General features: G+C 56.0%; 2 non-coding genes across 2 annotated transcripts; both read right to left on the reverse strand.

The window, feature by feature from the left end:
• Positions 1 to 6,287: 6,287 nt before the first annotated feature.
• TRNAQ-CUG (transfer RNA glutamine (anticodon CUG)) lies at positions 6,288 to 6,359 on the reverse strand. Its single transcript has one exon. It is a non-coding gene; the product is annotated as a tRNA-Gln (tRNA).
• Positions 6,360 to 12,501: 6,142 nt separating this feature from the next.
• On the reverse strand, positions 12,502 to 12,575 carry TRNAT-UGU (transfer RNA threonine (anticodon UGU)). The gene has a single exon. It is a non-coding gene; the product is annotated as a tRNA-Thr (tRNA).
• Positions 12,576 to 13,003: the final 428 nt, after the last annotated feature.

Below are 13,003 nucleotides of genomic sequence, written 5' to 3' on the forward strand. Positions count from 1 at the left end.
CGGGGTCCCTGCTCAGCGGTGCCCAGAGAGAGGCTGTTGAAAGTGCCGTTTTCTCCTGCTGCGCTGGGAGCTGGGCACTTCCCCACCGGCACAAGAGCACAGGCAGAACATGGCCCCTGCCTGCACTAAATGCCGTGTGGGGAGCTCCTGAGAAAGCGCCCGTGGGGAGCACCTGGGGCTGGGCACAGAGAGAGGAGACGAACCCCAGGGGTGGGAGAAAGTGCCTGGGGCGCAGAGACACACACAGGACCTGGAGCCCAAAGCTCGGCCCCACTCGCTCCTCCTGCTCCCAGGGACTCGGCCAGAGCCCCTACTGTGCCCTGCTCTGACCTCCTGCCCATGGCCGGTCGCAGGGCTTCACCCCCGTGTAGCTCTGGGGGACCTGTCACTGGTCACTTGTACCCCCCAGCACCCACTCCCACTGCACCCACCGTCAAACGCGGGAGGAGGAGGAGGGGCAGAGACAGGGCAGGGAAGGGGCAGAGCAAGGCAGGAGGGGACGGGGCTTGAGGCAGAGGAGCAGCTGTTCCAGCCCTTCCCAGGGCTGTGGTGCATGTGGCCAGTGCTGCCCCGATCCCCCTTCACCAGTTGCCTCTGTGCGGTGGAATGGAAAACCCTGAGACAAGGACCTGGGTAGGTCTGCACCAAAGCTCCCTGTTCCCCGGCTGTGGTGCCCGGCCCTGGGAGCTGCACAGCCCACCCATGGCCATGCTCTGCTCTGCTGCAGTTCCTGCCCAGCGGTATCAGTGAGGGAAAAACCTGCACGTAAGGGCAGGGACACAGTTTCTGGGCACTGGCAGCAGCACATCTGCTGGGCGCTGCTGCCCAGAGCAGGGTGGGTGTTCTCGGCCCACCTAGAGCTGCAGCTGGGGACCAGGGTTGGGGTCCTCTACTCAGCCCAATGCTGCATCCAGAAAGCCAGGCTGGGTGAGGGGCTTGCCCTGCTCTGCCTCCCTGGTGCTGCAGCTGGGGAGTGTACAGCCCCCTTCTCCCATGGCACATGGCATGTCATGTCAGAGGGCACCAGAGCTGGTCCCTGGGAATGCCACGGAGGGAAACGCTTCCAGCCCTGGAGTGCGTGGTGAGCACTGCCCCTGTAACTGAGAGACAAGGGAAGCACATCTAGCCCGAAGTGGCTAAGAATGGGGTCAGGGAGCAGGTGGATGTATATGGGACTGTTGAGGGGCAGGGGAGAGGTAGGGGGGTTTATGGGGTGCTGGGGAGCAAGGGACAGGTGTGAGATCTGTGGGGCGGTGGGGGACAGGTGAAGGGTTCTGGGGGGCTGGGTGACAGTGGACAGGTAGGGGGGGTCTATGGGGCGGTGGGGGTGGCCAGGCCCATCTCTCCACCATGGCCCCCAAAGCCAAGGGATGTCAGCACCCCTGGGCTGGGACCAGGTGGGGGTGACATGAGGGGCAGAAGCTTGGGGGGGAGACCCAGGCCCGATCCCTACCCTAATCCAGGCAGGTATGTGCGGCCCAGATCCAGCCCTGGTACTGCCCATGCCTGGCCTGGACCAGATCCCTGCATGTCACTGCACACCCCACATAGAGCAGCCTCTTCCTGCCCCGTGAGCCCCCGGGCCATGGCCAGCAGCCTGCTGTGGGGGGCGCCTGCAGCCTGGCAGCCCGTGGTGCAGAGTGGCGAGACCTGGCAAGGAGGGGCTGGGACTAGCAGTGGGGCAGGGGCTGGGCTGGGGGTCAGAGCCAGGCTGTGAGCTGGGGGTGCTGGGGGCTGGGTGGCCCATCCATGTGTGCCGGGGTGAGCGCCACCCGGGTGCTTTGCATTTCAGGGGAGGGGCAGAAGGACCCAGCTGACATTCTGGGGTGCACTGGTTATCCAGCTGTCTCGCCTGCAAATGTTCCCCAGCTAAAAACAGGAAGAAACACAATATCTCCTTCTATGCTGGCAGGTGTTGCTGCTTCTCTGGCTGGCCGGTGCCCCAGCATTCCCTGCCCCTCTGAGTGCTGACCAGCAGACAGCCTGGAGAGCCTTTCCAGGAGGAAGGGAACACGTTTGGAGTTAAGGAAACAAAAACAGCAGGCAGCAGCCTTGGGCAGGTAGCCTGTCCTCTCCTCCCTGGCTGCTATGGGCAGAGGGGCAAGGAGGGAAAGGAAACAGGCCAAGTGGCTGGCAGGGAGCAAACTAGAGCCCTGATGGGAGGAGACTCCAGCATGCACAGGGGCGTGGATGGCAGCCGTTGGGAATGGCCTTTGCCACCTCCTTCCTTCCCGTCACTCAGCTACTTCCTTCACCCTGGGACTGAGAAGGACCAGGCCCTCCACGCAGCCTAGCAAGTCCTTCCCCAATGGCCAGAGAGGGTGTTGATCAGAGGGTTCTCCTCTGCGCCCCATTGCATTGACCCCATGACCCAAATTCTTGATGCCCAAGTGCACCCCATGACAGGCAGGCTCTCCAGCCCACGTGGCAGATGAAGGCTTCATAGTCACGACCTCAGCCTGACGTAGAGGCTTCTTAGTGGACCTGGGCCAGGTGAGGCTCGGAGATCCCTGGAGCCAGCCTCCCAAAGCTGAGAGACAGTCACCCTCAGCCCACACTGCGCGGCACTCCTCACACAGGAAGGAGCAGCAGGAGAACTCTCCCAAGGGCCCTCAGCAGCAGCTCCATTGGCTTTCTCTGCTCCTCATTTCCTTTCCCGGCCTTCTGGCCTCAAGAGCTCCCTCTGTAGGAAGTGGGGAAGTCATAGAAACAGGAATCCAGGACCTCAGCCAAACGTGCACGGCCGCACTTTAGCACAGACTCTTGTGGCACCTAGAAATCCCATTCAGCCCAGGTGAAGTGCCTCTGGGTATGTCTGTGCTACAAAATTAGGTTGAATAAGTTCAGGTCAATTTTGTAGTGCTGGTTGAAGTAAGAGGGAGACCAACGTTGGAGAAAAGAGAGACATTTGCAGGCTCACAATCGTGGGCTCTCGGGAGAGAGGAAAACCGACAGTGGGAGAGTATGGACATGGAACCGACTCCAGCTCACCAGCTAACCCCGCACATATGCAAGCAGTTTGAGGCACCAGCCATGGAAAGTGAAGGCTCCAGAGTTTTAAGGGGAACAGTGTCAGATGGGTGTGGTGGCCACATGCTGGTTTGGGGATGGCCTAGGTGAGTGGGGTCTGCCCCACACTGGCTCTTTATGGAGGCTCTCAGGTAGTCAAGGTCCCCCCTGCATTCCCACACACTGCATTTATGTCAGTGACCCAAACCTCTCAGAGGCTGAACTGCCGTCTGTCTCGTTCATCCAACATAAGGCCTAAGCCCCGCTCCTAAATGTGCATCTGGATGGAGTAGCACAGGCCTGGGACAGCCAGAGATTTGCAGTGACCCATCACAGCCCTCAGAGATCCCACTGAGATTTGACCTCAGGTTGCAGAATTCAGAGCCCTGCTCATTACACCAGGGGACCTGCAGTTGGACTTTTCTTGGAAATCTGTGACTCTTGGCAGGCTGGTGCCCTGTGCTCCTTGCCTGCCTCCAGCTGCTTCACTTCCTGCTCCTTCTCTTCCATTCTCCTCTTCCAGACATCAACCCCAGCCCTTCTCGCTGCTGACTCCAACTGGCTGCAGGGCCACATTTCTCTGACGCCCCAGAGTGACGAGAAAGGGCCATTCTTCTTTTACAATAACCAGCTGGAGACAAGTAACGGAGATGCAGAGACTGGAAAGGTCGGTGGTGATTGTCGAGGAGCATCCGACCGGAGGAGATAATGGCTGTGGCTGTGAATTCACAGAGTAACTGACATCCTCTCTGCACACACACGTACAACGTGAGGAGACACCATGAGGCTGAATGTGAGACATTTGATAGACTCTGAATGATCATCCATCAAAACAAGAGCAAGCTGCAGACTTTTGCAGTTCACAGAACTGTCCCTGCTGCATGTACAGCACCTGCCCATGTAGCTCAGCACATCTGTGAGAGCAGGTAGGTGACAGGCCCAGCAGCATGGAGGACACCAGGAACCCACACCTGACTCCCTGTCAGCCCCAACACCTGGGCCTCCCCAGCTTTGCTGGTGTTTGGATCCTGTAACGCACCAGGGCGAGCTCAGTTTGTGCTGGGTAGAGTCACACAGACCAGGCAGGTAAAGGGGCTGGGAAGGACTAAGCCCAGCAACACCAGTCCACCCAGCTCAGGGTGTGTGAATCTCACTCTAGGCAGGAGGGAGTGTAGGGAAGGGTTTGGGAGGTGAGGTCAGGTGCAGGTATTGTGAGAAGAGATGTTTGTTTTTCCTCCACAGCTGGGTTTGTTTTGCAAGGCCAAGTGTTACTTGGGGCACAAGAAGTCTTGAGTTGAACTTCCTTATACTACTCCCAAAGAGTGTGTTTGCTGCTCTCCTTGACTTCGTGTTTCTCGGTGTTTTTCTCCCACACAGTGTGGTTTGTGATCTGTTCAGAGTGTGAAGTTGGTTTCTTGCTTCAGATCTGTGAAGAGATCTTGGAAATGACCTTGGAAAGGTGAAGTTAGGTGTGATACTGATCAGAGCACTGGCTCTTTGTTCACACCTGGTCCTGGAGCATATCCAGGACATTTCTTCTCAAAGGGGCTTCTTGGTTTATGGATATAACACTTGCTTAGGTTGGAAGGTGTCCTGGGTTGAAGTCCCAGGCAAACCCTTCTTCTGCCTTTCTCAGAGAGCCTTCTGGAGCGTGTTTTTCTTCTGTGCATTTGCTCAGTGTGACGGAGCAATTGCTTTCCACTGGATGGTTCACCCTCGGCATTAACTCTGCCAGGATGAGCAGTCCCTGTCAGTGTCTGCACCCCGCCTGTTAACTGTGGTTGCACCTCTTCCTGCCAGAAGCCAACAGCGCCCAGCTTGCAACTCAGCTGTGCTTTGGATAACTTCATATTTCCCCTCTTTTGGGCTAATGGCCCTTCAATTCTCTGTCACTCCCACAGCGACTCTGGCAGTCTTGTTCCCTGCCACAGGCCCCATCTGTGCTACTCCAGCAGTGGCTGCTGGGGGAACCCAGGCTCATCTCTCTCAGGTTCCAGCCCAGCAGGGATCTGACACTCAGCACTTCTGGGCTTTTCCCTCCCAGCTCCCACTGCTCCTTCCCTGGACTGCCACCTACAACTGCCCCTTCATTTGGCTCTACTGGCTTTGAACCCTCAGCCACACAAGTGACTGTCTTTCCCAGAGCCTCTGTGTTACCAACTTCCATCCCTGCCTTATAGCCCCTTCTGCTCCTGCTGACAATCAAAAGCTGCTCCCTGCCTCTTCCTCCAGGTGCAGCCTGGGCAGTGACTTGGCCTGGCCCTCAGGCAAGCCTGGGCTGGGCAGATGCCCTCACACGTTTATCGTTTTGTTTGGGTCATTCTGAGGACTCTGATTTGTTCCAGTCTCTGCGTGTGTTTTCTTGCTCTCAGGGTTTGGTTCTTGATCTAGGTTCTTTTTTTGTGGCCAAGCAGAGCAGCAGGGGGCCTGGCAGGCATCTGTCCCAGCCCTGGGAGCCCCAAGCCCTTTGGGGCAGGCGTCACCCCATGGGTGTCTGGTCCCTTCATTCTCAGGGCCCCCCTCTCACCCATGGCGGTGGCGCCGGTGTTAGCCTGGCTCACTCATGTCTTGCTTTAGGAGGTTCTGGGCCAATGCATGAGGGCAAGGCGTACCAAGCTTCCCCGGCACCGTGCCTGCCGCATGGTGTGCGCGTGCGCCCAGAAGTAGGATTTAAGTACGAGTGGAGTTAATGATATGACGGTAAATGGTTGTACAATGACAGCAGAGCTGTACAGGCCAGAGCCCAGAGCCAGTCCTCACTGTGAGGGTGAGGTGGGCTGCTGTGTCAGCCCCCCAGGGCCACACTCACCTCAGCAGAGCAGGGACTCAAACACAGCTGGGGGATGTGGTGCCTCAGCCAGGCCCAGGGAAAAGGGCAGCTGTGACTCAGCTGCAGACAGGGACACAGCCGATTGCTTGTAAGGGAAGGGCCTGTCCCTAAGGCTGACTCAGGGGCTCTGGTCTCTCCCAGCTGCTGAGGAGGGCTGGGCAGAGCTGGGGAAGGGGCAGATAATTGCCCTGCCCTGAGGGACTAAACATCCCACTCCCCACAGCAGAAGGTCAAGTCTGCAGCACCAGCCACAGGTCCTCCTGCATTTCAAACCAGCCAGGACAATTTTGAGGCCCCCTGTACATTACACCCATGTCAGTGGGGCACCCAAGCAGAGATCAAGTTGCAGGGGAACTAATTCAGCAGGCAGCAGGGAAAAGCCCTCCCATGGAGGCAGCTGCTGAGAACAAAACCCAGAACTGGGAAAGATTCACAATGAACCACACAAAGGTCCCACTGAGATTTGAACTCAGATCGCAGGATTCAGAGTCCTGAGTGCTGACCATTACACCAGGGGACCTGCACTTTCAGCCCTTTCTGAGCACATGTAACTTGGCAGGCTGCGACCCTGCACTCCTCCCCACCCTCCAGCTCTGTCACCTCTCAGGACACTGCTTCCTGCTCCACTTCTGCTGCTCTCCTCACCAGACGTCCATCTCCGCCCTTCCTGCTGCAGCTCCAGAGTGACGAGACAGGGTCATTTTTCTTTGAAAATAACCAGCCAGGAGAGAACTAAGGGAGAAGCAGAGACTGGAGAGGCTGGTGGTGATTGTAGAGGAGTATGTGGCTGAGGGAGGACACAATAGCCCTGGCTGGGAATTCACAGAGTAACTGACATGCTCTCTACACCCACCTTTACAAGCAAACAGATACATGGGGCTGAATGTGACACATTTGATAGATTTGGGAAGAGCCCCTCTTAATAGAGATGAGACCCAACATTGCTCATGTCACTATCTACTGCCTGTTTAGGGAGGGGTTTATGACGTTTATGTGCATTGGCACTAGGCAAATGTTGACAGCTCAGCTCCATTTAAAGAAGAGAAATCCAGAGTGTGTTTGAGGAAGGGAGATCAGTAACTACCTTTGGAGAGAAGGGTTTGGATTTGAACTAAGGGCCTTTGGAGCCACCATCAAATGCTAAACCATTGATCTATCATCTCTTGCACAAATTTAGTTTTGATTCACTGATCTCAAGCTGCCTACAGGACAAGCCGTTTCCCCAGCTCCTTTCCCTTCCTGAACCCACAGCGGCTTTACAAACAGGGTTTGATTAAACTTTATTTCTCCCTGTGCATGATGCAGCTTGTCCCCAGCTGACCTGGCTTCTCCCACACACAGAGCTACAGCCCCTCAGGGAGGCAGATTTCCGGCATATGTGGGGCAGTTCTCTCCCAGCCACTTGGAGCAACATCAGTGGTTACAAAGAAGCAGGAAACAACCTACGGAAGAACACCCACCAATCGATCAGATATTGTTGGGTTTGCCGTCAGTGGCAGTAACTCCTCTCTCTGGCACACGTGGTGATCCAGCGGCCTGGCTCCCTGAGGTGCTGGACAGCAGAGCTTCTACACTGCTAAAATGTCAGCCCTCGTGACAATATGATGTGTTGTTTTCAGCAGGAACGTGCTGGGCTGCATTGAACGTGCCCGTACCAGTGAAATTTAACCCATGTAGAGTTTGGAGTTAAATACTTTCACCATGTCACACACCTTTTAAACTGGTCTGGCTGCACAATTTCCAACAATCCCTTTTCCAGTCATATTGTCATAGGCATGTTCCTGCTTGGAAAGGTGGAGCGGCCTCTACACAGTAACAAAACTCTCCCTGTTGTCCAGCCAGAGAGAGCCTGGCTCAGTGGTGGAACACGTGACTGCAGATGAAGCTATCCCACGTGCTCCTGTTTGGATGGTTTTCTGAACGGAAATCCATTTTCATCTCTGGCTCCAGTATGTTGGGGGGTTGCACTGGCTGCTTGAAGTGGATTTAAACACTTCACACTTTACTCTGCAAATGTCCGAACACCGAGCAAACCCGTCCCTCAGCTGCCTCATTTCCCAGCTTCCGAGGCTCAGGTGTCTGTTCCCATCGATCACACAAAGGTGCAGTGTGATGCACATGCTCAGGGCTCTGCTTGCCATGGGCTGCATTGGGCAGGAGAACCAGACCCACGGCCGGGGGGCTCAGGAGTCTGATGCAGAAATTCCCTTGGTGCAGGCTGACACACCTAGGCCGTGCCACACTCAGCCAGCAGCAGCAGCAGCAGGGCCTGACCCAGGCCCAGGAACAAGCCTGTGCTCTGAGCAGTAAATAGTCACCAGGCAGGGGGCAGAGCTGGGCAGAGGGCCAGGCAGAGCCCTACCAGAGAGAGAGCTGCAGAAGGGACCAATGCAGCAGAGAAAAGCACCCAAAGAGACATAACTGCTGAGTCTTACACATTGGCTCAGAGCTACCTAAGCAAGACACGAGTGAGCCAGGCTGATGCCAGCCCCACAGCCATGGGTCAGTAATGCTCAACACTGCAGTGTTTAGGTCCAGGCTTCAGACTCACCACAAACCCCTCAGGACCCCTTCCCCAAATGTACCGTCTATCCCCATCTGACACTGTGTTCTGCTAAAGCTGCCCAGCCCTGCACTTCATTCATGGCCCTGACTTCCTCTTCCAAATCCAGCCTCCTGGTCAGAGCTGTTCCCGTTCCCTCCACAGGGAGGGGAGACGTTCAAGGTGCTCTCTGGGAACGACTGCCCATGTCCCACTCTGCAGCTGAACATGAGGTTCAATGTCTTTCCCCTGGGCAAGTATCTGCTCTTTTAACAGGTGTGCACTGCCCAGTCCAGCGCAGGAGCTGGGAGAGACCAGAGCCCCTGATTCAGCCTTGGGAACAGGCCCTTCCTCAGAGGCAGCTGCCCATATCACTGGCTGCAGCTAAACCAGGGCTGCCCCCACCTGGCCCCCATGTCTGCCTGGGTACTGCACCCCTGCACCCTGGCAGTGTTTGGGTCTCTGCTCTCCCTGGGCAGCAGCACTGCAGGGGACTGAGGTGAACACAGCACTGTTGGGCTCACACTGGAGACAGCCTGGGGTCTGTGAGGCAAATGAAATCATCCCACCCCTTGCAGCCAGAGCTCAGCTCAGCCTCACACAGATGGCCTGTGCTTGGAGTCTGCCCAGCACAGGAGCGGGGAGGCGGCAGGCTCAGCTGTAGTGGAAGTGGCGTCACACACTAGCCTGGAACTCAACACAGCTCAGCCGGCTGGTGACTGGAAAGGTTCGATAAGAGCTGGATTTGCACACGTGCATTCAGAGAACAATGGATTAGCAGTCCGCTGCCTTCACCGCCCAGCCACCTCACCCAACATGCCTGGAACCTTTTTGTACGGCCCAACTTCACCCTGCCAGGAACCTTTCTGCCACTCGCTGGCCGGCCGGGGACACAGGAGGGGCAGGTTTTGCCCAACAGGGCTACGCTCACTCCTGTACCCTGCAGTGCTGCTTGCTGGGGTGAGCAGGGCCCTGTTGTGCCCTGTCCTGAGAGCAGCACAGCCCGGCCATGGTCAGTCTCTGCTCTGGGGCTGGGCCCTGCACCGGCTCTCTCCATGTGCCCCTGCTGGGTGGATACGGACCAGGGCCATGGCCGGCCATCGGCAGGGTTTGCAGCCTCTGTGTCTGCTCCTGACATGCTCTGCTCCTTTCCAGCTGCTCCGTTAGCACAGCAACTCCAGCTGGCTTGGCCCCTTCTCTGCCAGGCCAGGCTGTGAGGGAGGGGGCTGATGGGGAGCGGGCTGGGGTGGGAGGCAGGTTCAGGAGCAGGCTGGGGCTGGGAGGGAAGGTGTGGGAGAGGGCAGGGGCACTTGCCTGGCACAGCTTCTGTTGGCTGAGAGGCAAAGACAGCTCTGTGGTTCCTCGCCAGGGACATCAGTGAGGGAAAAGCCTTCAGGTACGTGCAGGGACACGGTTTCTGTGCACTCGCTGCAATGCACCTGCTGGGCTCTCCTGCTGCAGAGCAGGGTCTGGTTCAACTCCTGTGACAGGGGCGTTGGGCTTATCAGAGGGAAAGGTTATGGCAGAAAGAGACGAGCCCTTGTGGGCATAAGGGGGAGCTCGAAAAACAGAGGCATTGAGGCTTCTGCCTGGTTTTGAAGGAAGGACCTTTTGTGCGTCAGGTAAATGGAATAACGACTCCACTACAGGAGCTTGACCTGCTGCTGTGTGGTACCTTGCCCTCCCCTCATTCGCACCCTGAAGCCACTGCTTGCCCTGCCACATGCAGGTGGGGGCCCTTATAAAAACTGGGGGGAGTCCTTCACCGGCTCAGCTGCTAGAGGAGAGGGAAGCAGCTGCACTCACAACTGGGACTTTCAATTTCAGCTCTTCCAGAACTGAGGTCCTGAGTGGTTATGCAAATAAGACATGCAATATTTAAATCTGCACCTCGTTTGCATTTCCTATTGGCCACATTTCCATGCCACTTCCAAAAGGGCTGGGCAGTGTAGCCACAGGCTTCGTGTGTCAATGCTCCACAGGACTTTTTGAAAGAGCTGCAGCTTTTTTGAAAAAAAACTCTCCAGTGCAGACGTAGCTGTGGGGAAAAGGTAGAAAAGCAGAACCAGGCTCCAGCCTAAACATTTGCAACAGGTTATCACAAAGAAATGTGTGTGTGCAGAACAGAACACGAGAATTCTTTCAACAACTTCAGAACATAGAAATGTTTAAACACCAGATTTATTCTCTCTCCTCACACGTGCTTTAAAAAAAGTAATTCTCAGCAGTATGAAATCGATATCAAAACTTTCTCAGAAGAGCTGATCACTTAGGCTGTGGCTACACTTTCAAAAGGGGGATACTAATGAGCCATTTCAACAGCTGCTAATGAAGCTCTGCCATGCATATGCAGCACCTCATTAGAATAATAGTGGTCACATGTGGGGAGTTGAGTTATGGTAGTTCAGGGTGCACGGGGCAGCGGGGGGGTTACGTTTCAGTGGTTCAGGTGTGTGGGAGGTTTAGGCTTGGGGCTGCAGGGCTGGTGCGGGGGGTTAAGTTTTGGCAGTTCAGGATGCACGGGGCGGGGGGGTTACGTTTTGGTGGTTCAGGTGGAGGGAGGTTTAGATTTGGAGCTGCAGGGCTGGCGGGGGGTTGGGTTTTGGCAGTTCAGGGTGCACAGGGCAGCGGGGGGGGTTACGTTTTTGTGGTTCAGGTGTGTGGGAGGTTTAGGTTTGGAGCTGCAGGGCTGGCGGGGGGTTAAGTTTTGTCAGTTCGGGGTGCACAGGGCAGAGGGGTTACGTTTTGTTGGTTCAGGTGTGTGGGAGGTTTAGGTTTGGGGCTGCAGAGCTGGTGGGGGGGTTGAGTTTTGGCAGTTCAGGGGGCAGGGGGCAGAGTGGGGGTTGTGTCTCAGTGGTTCAGGTGTGTGGGAGGTTTCGGTTTCACTGGTTAATGCACCTTAAGCACAACTCAAAATCCCGCCCCCTTGGCCCTGGCTCACCACACCTGGCCTTGTGCAGTCTCAGTTCAAGCCCTTGCATGGCTCTGGCTCACCACCCACCGTGCAGCTCTGACTCACCCCCACCACGTTCAGCTCCAGCTCAATCCCCTGCATGGCCCTGGCTCAACTTCACCATCTGCAGCTTTAACCCACCCCAAGCTTCACCCTGCTAGTCCCCTGCCACGGCCCCAACTAGCAGCCAGGCTTAATCCACCTCAGCTGCCCCCCAACCCCAGGACTTACCTTTCAAAAGGAGCTCCAGGAGCTCAGATGCTCCTGCTGCTTCCCAGGCTGCAGAAGGGGCCTTCTGCCAGGAAAACAGCTGGTTCCCAACTGACGCAAACTTCACGTTCTGTGGGGGTGCTGGGAACACAATCCTGGCACAGCTGCAGAGACTGCTGGACTTGCTTAGCCATGTGATTAAGCCAGAAACCAGCTCCCTGCTGTGGGGTCTGTGGTTGTGACCCCATAGCCCCTTCCAAAGCACCGATCCATTAAGGACCTTGCTGTCTTGATTCTGTCTTCAAGGCCAGGCTGCCCTGCAGACAGCACTTGGACTATGGACTGTGGCCGCAAGTTTACGCTGCCCTGTGAAACATAAAGGGGGTTCTGAATACACCACCCCTGACAAGACCATAAATATGAAAACACCATTTACTCCTTATAACACGAGAACTGGCATCACTGAATGAAATTAATAGACAACAGCTCTACCAGAACCAAAGAGGAAGCATTTTTCACACAGCTCACAGCCAACCAATGGAACTCCTCACCAGAGGAGGTTATGAAGGTCGAGATTAGTCCAGCATTCAGTCCAGGATTCAGAAGTCAGAGGAAAGCAGAAGGGAGGAGTCATCCCAGGCTGCAGCCCACCACAACTCCCCTCCTCTGGGAACCTGCAGCAGGGGGCTGCTAATGCTGACAGCTCCATGGGGGGGCTTGAAAAACACAGTATCAAAGACAGAGGGAGCCCTGGCCTGCAGACCCCCAGGAAGAGCCTCACCCCCCCACCAGAACCCTGCCCCCACTAGTAGAGGAGCCAGGAGCTGTCAGCAGCTTTACTATGAGTCCGTCAGCATCACGGAAATCATTAGAATGTACATGGTGGGTCATATCAAATACACACATGGACCAGTCCTGTCTGCTAACAGTAGCCAACCCCAAAAAGAGATGATAACAAGGCACCACTGGGAGTTGAACCCAGGATCCCCTGCTTACAAGGCAAGTGCTTTGGCCAGCTAAGCCATGGTGCCTGTTCCCAGGCAAGTTCTCTTGTCTGCCTCCATTTCACTCCTTGCCACGCCATCTGGGCCTGCTTAGCTCTGCTTGAGTGGAGATCCTGTCAGGCAGAGGAGCCTGTGGAGTTTAACTCCCAAGCGGGGTGACTCTTTGGACAGGTCTTGGCTAGAAAATTCGGTGGTGTCACTCCATGACTCAAGGGTGTAAAAACTGTCCCCCCCCCAGTAAAATGTAGACCTCTCCCAGTGCACATATCACCCTGGCAATCAGAGAGCTTTTGTGGTCCACGTTGCTTGGGGAAGGGCAGATTTAGAACTCCTAAGGACGAGGTGATTTCCAGCACAGAAACAAGAGCAGCTTCTGTGACAAATGATATGTTTTTCACAGGTCCCTCCCATGGCATCCCTGGTCAGAGTCCTGCCAGCTGGTCGTATTGGGGTTA

The sequence above is a fragment of the Carettochelys insculpta genome, chromosome 7, assembly GCF_033958435.1.
Source record: "Carettochelys insculpta isolate YL-2023 chromosome 7, ASM3395843v1, whole genome shotgun sequence".
NCBI lineage: Eukaryota > Metazoa > Chordata > Testudines > Carettochelyidae > Carettochelys > Carettochelys insculpta.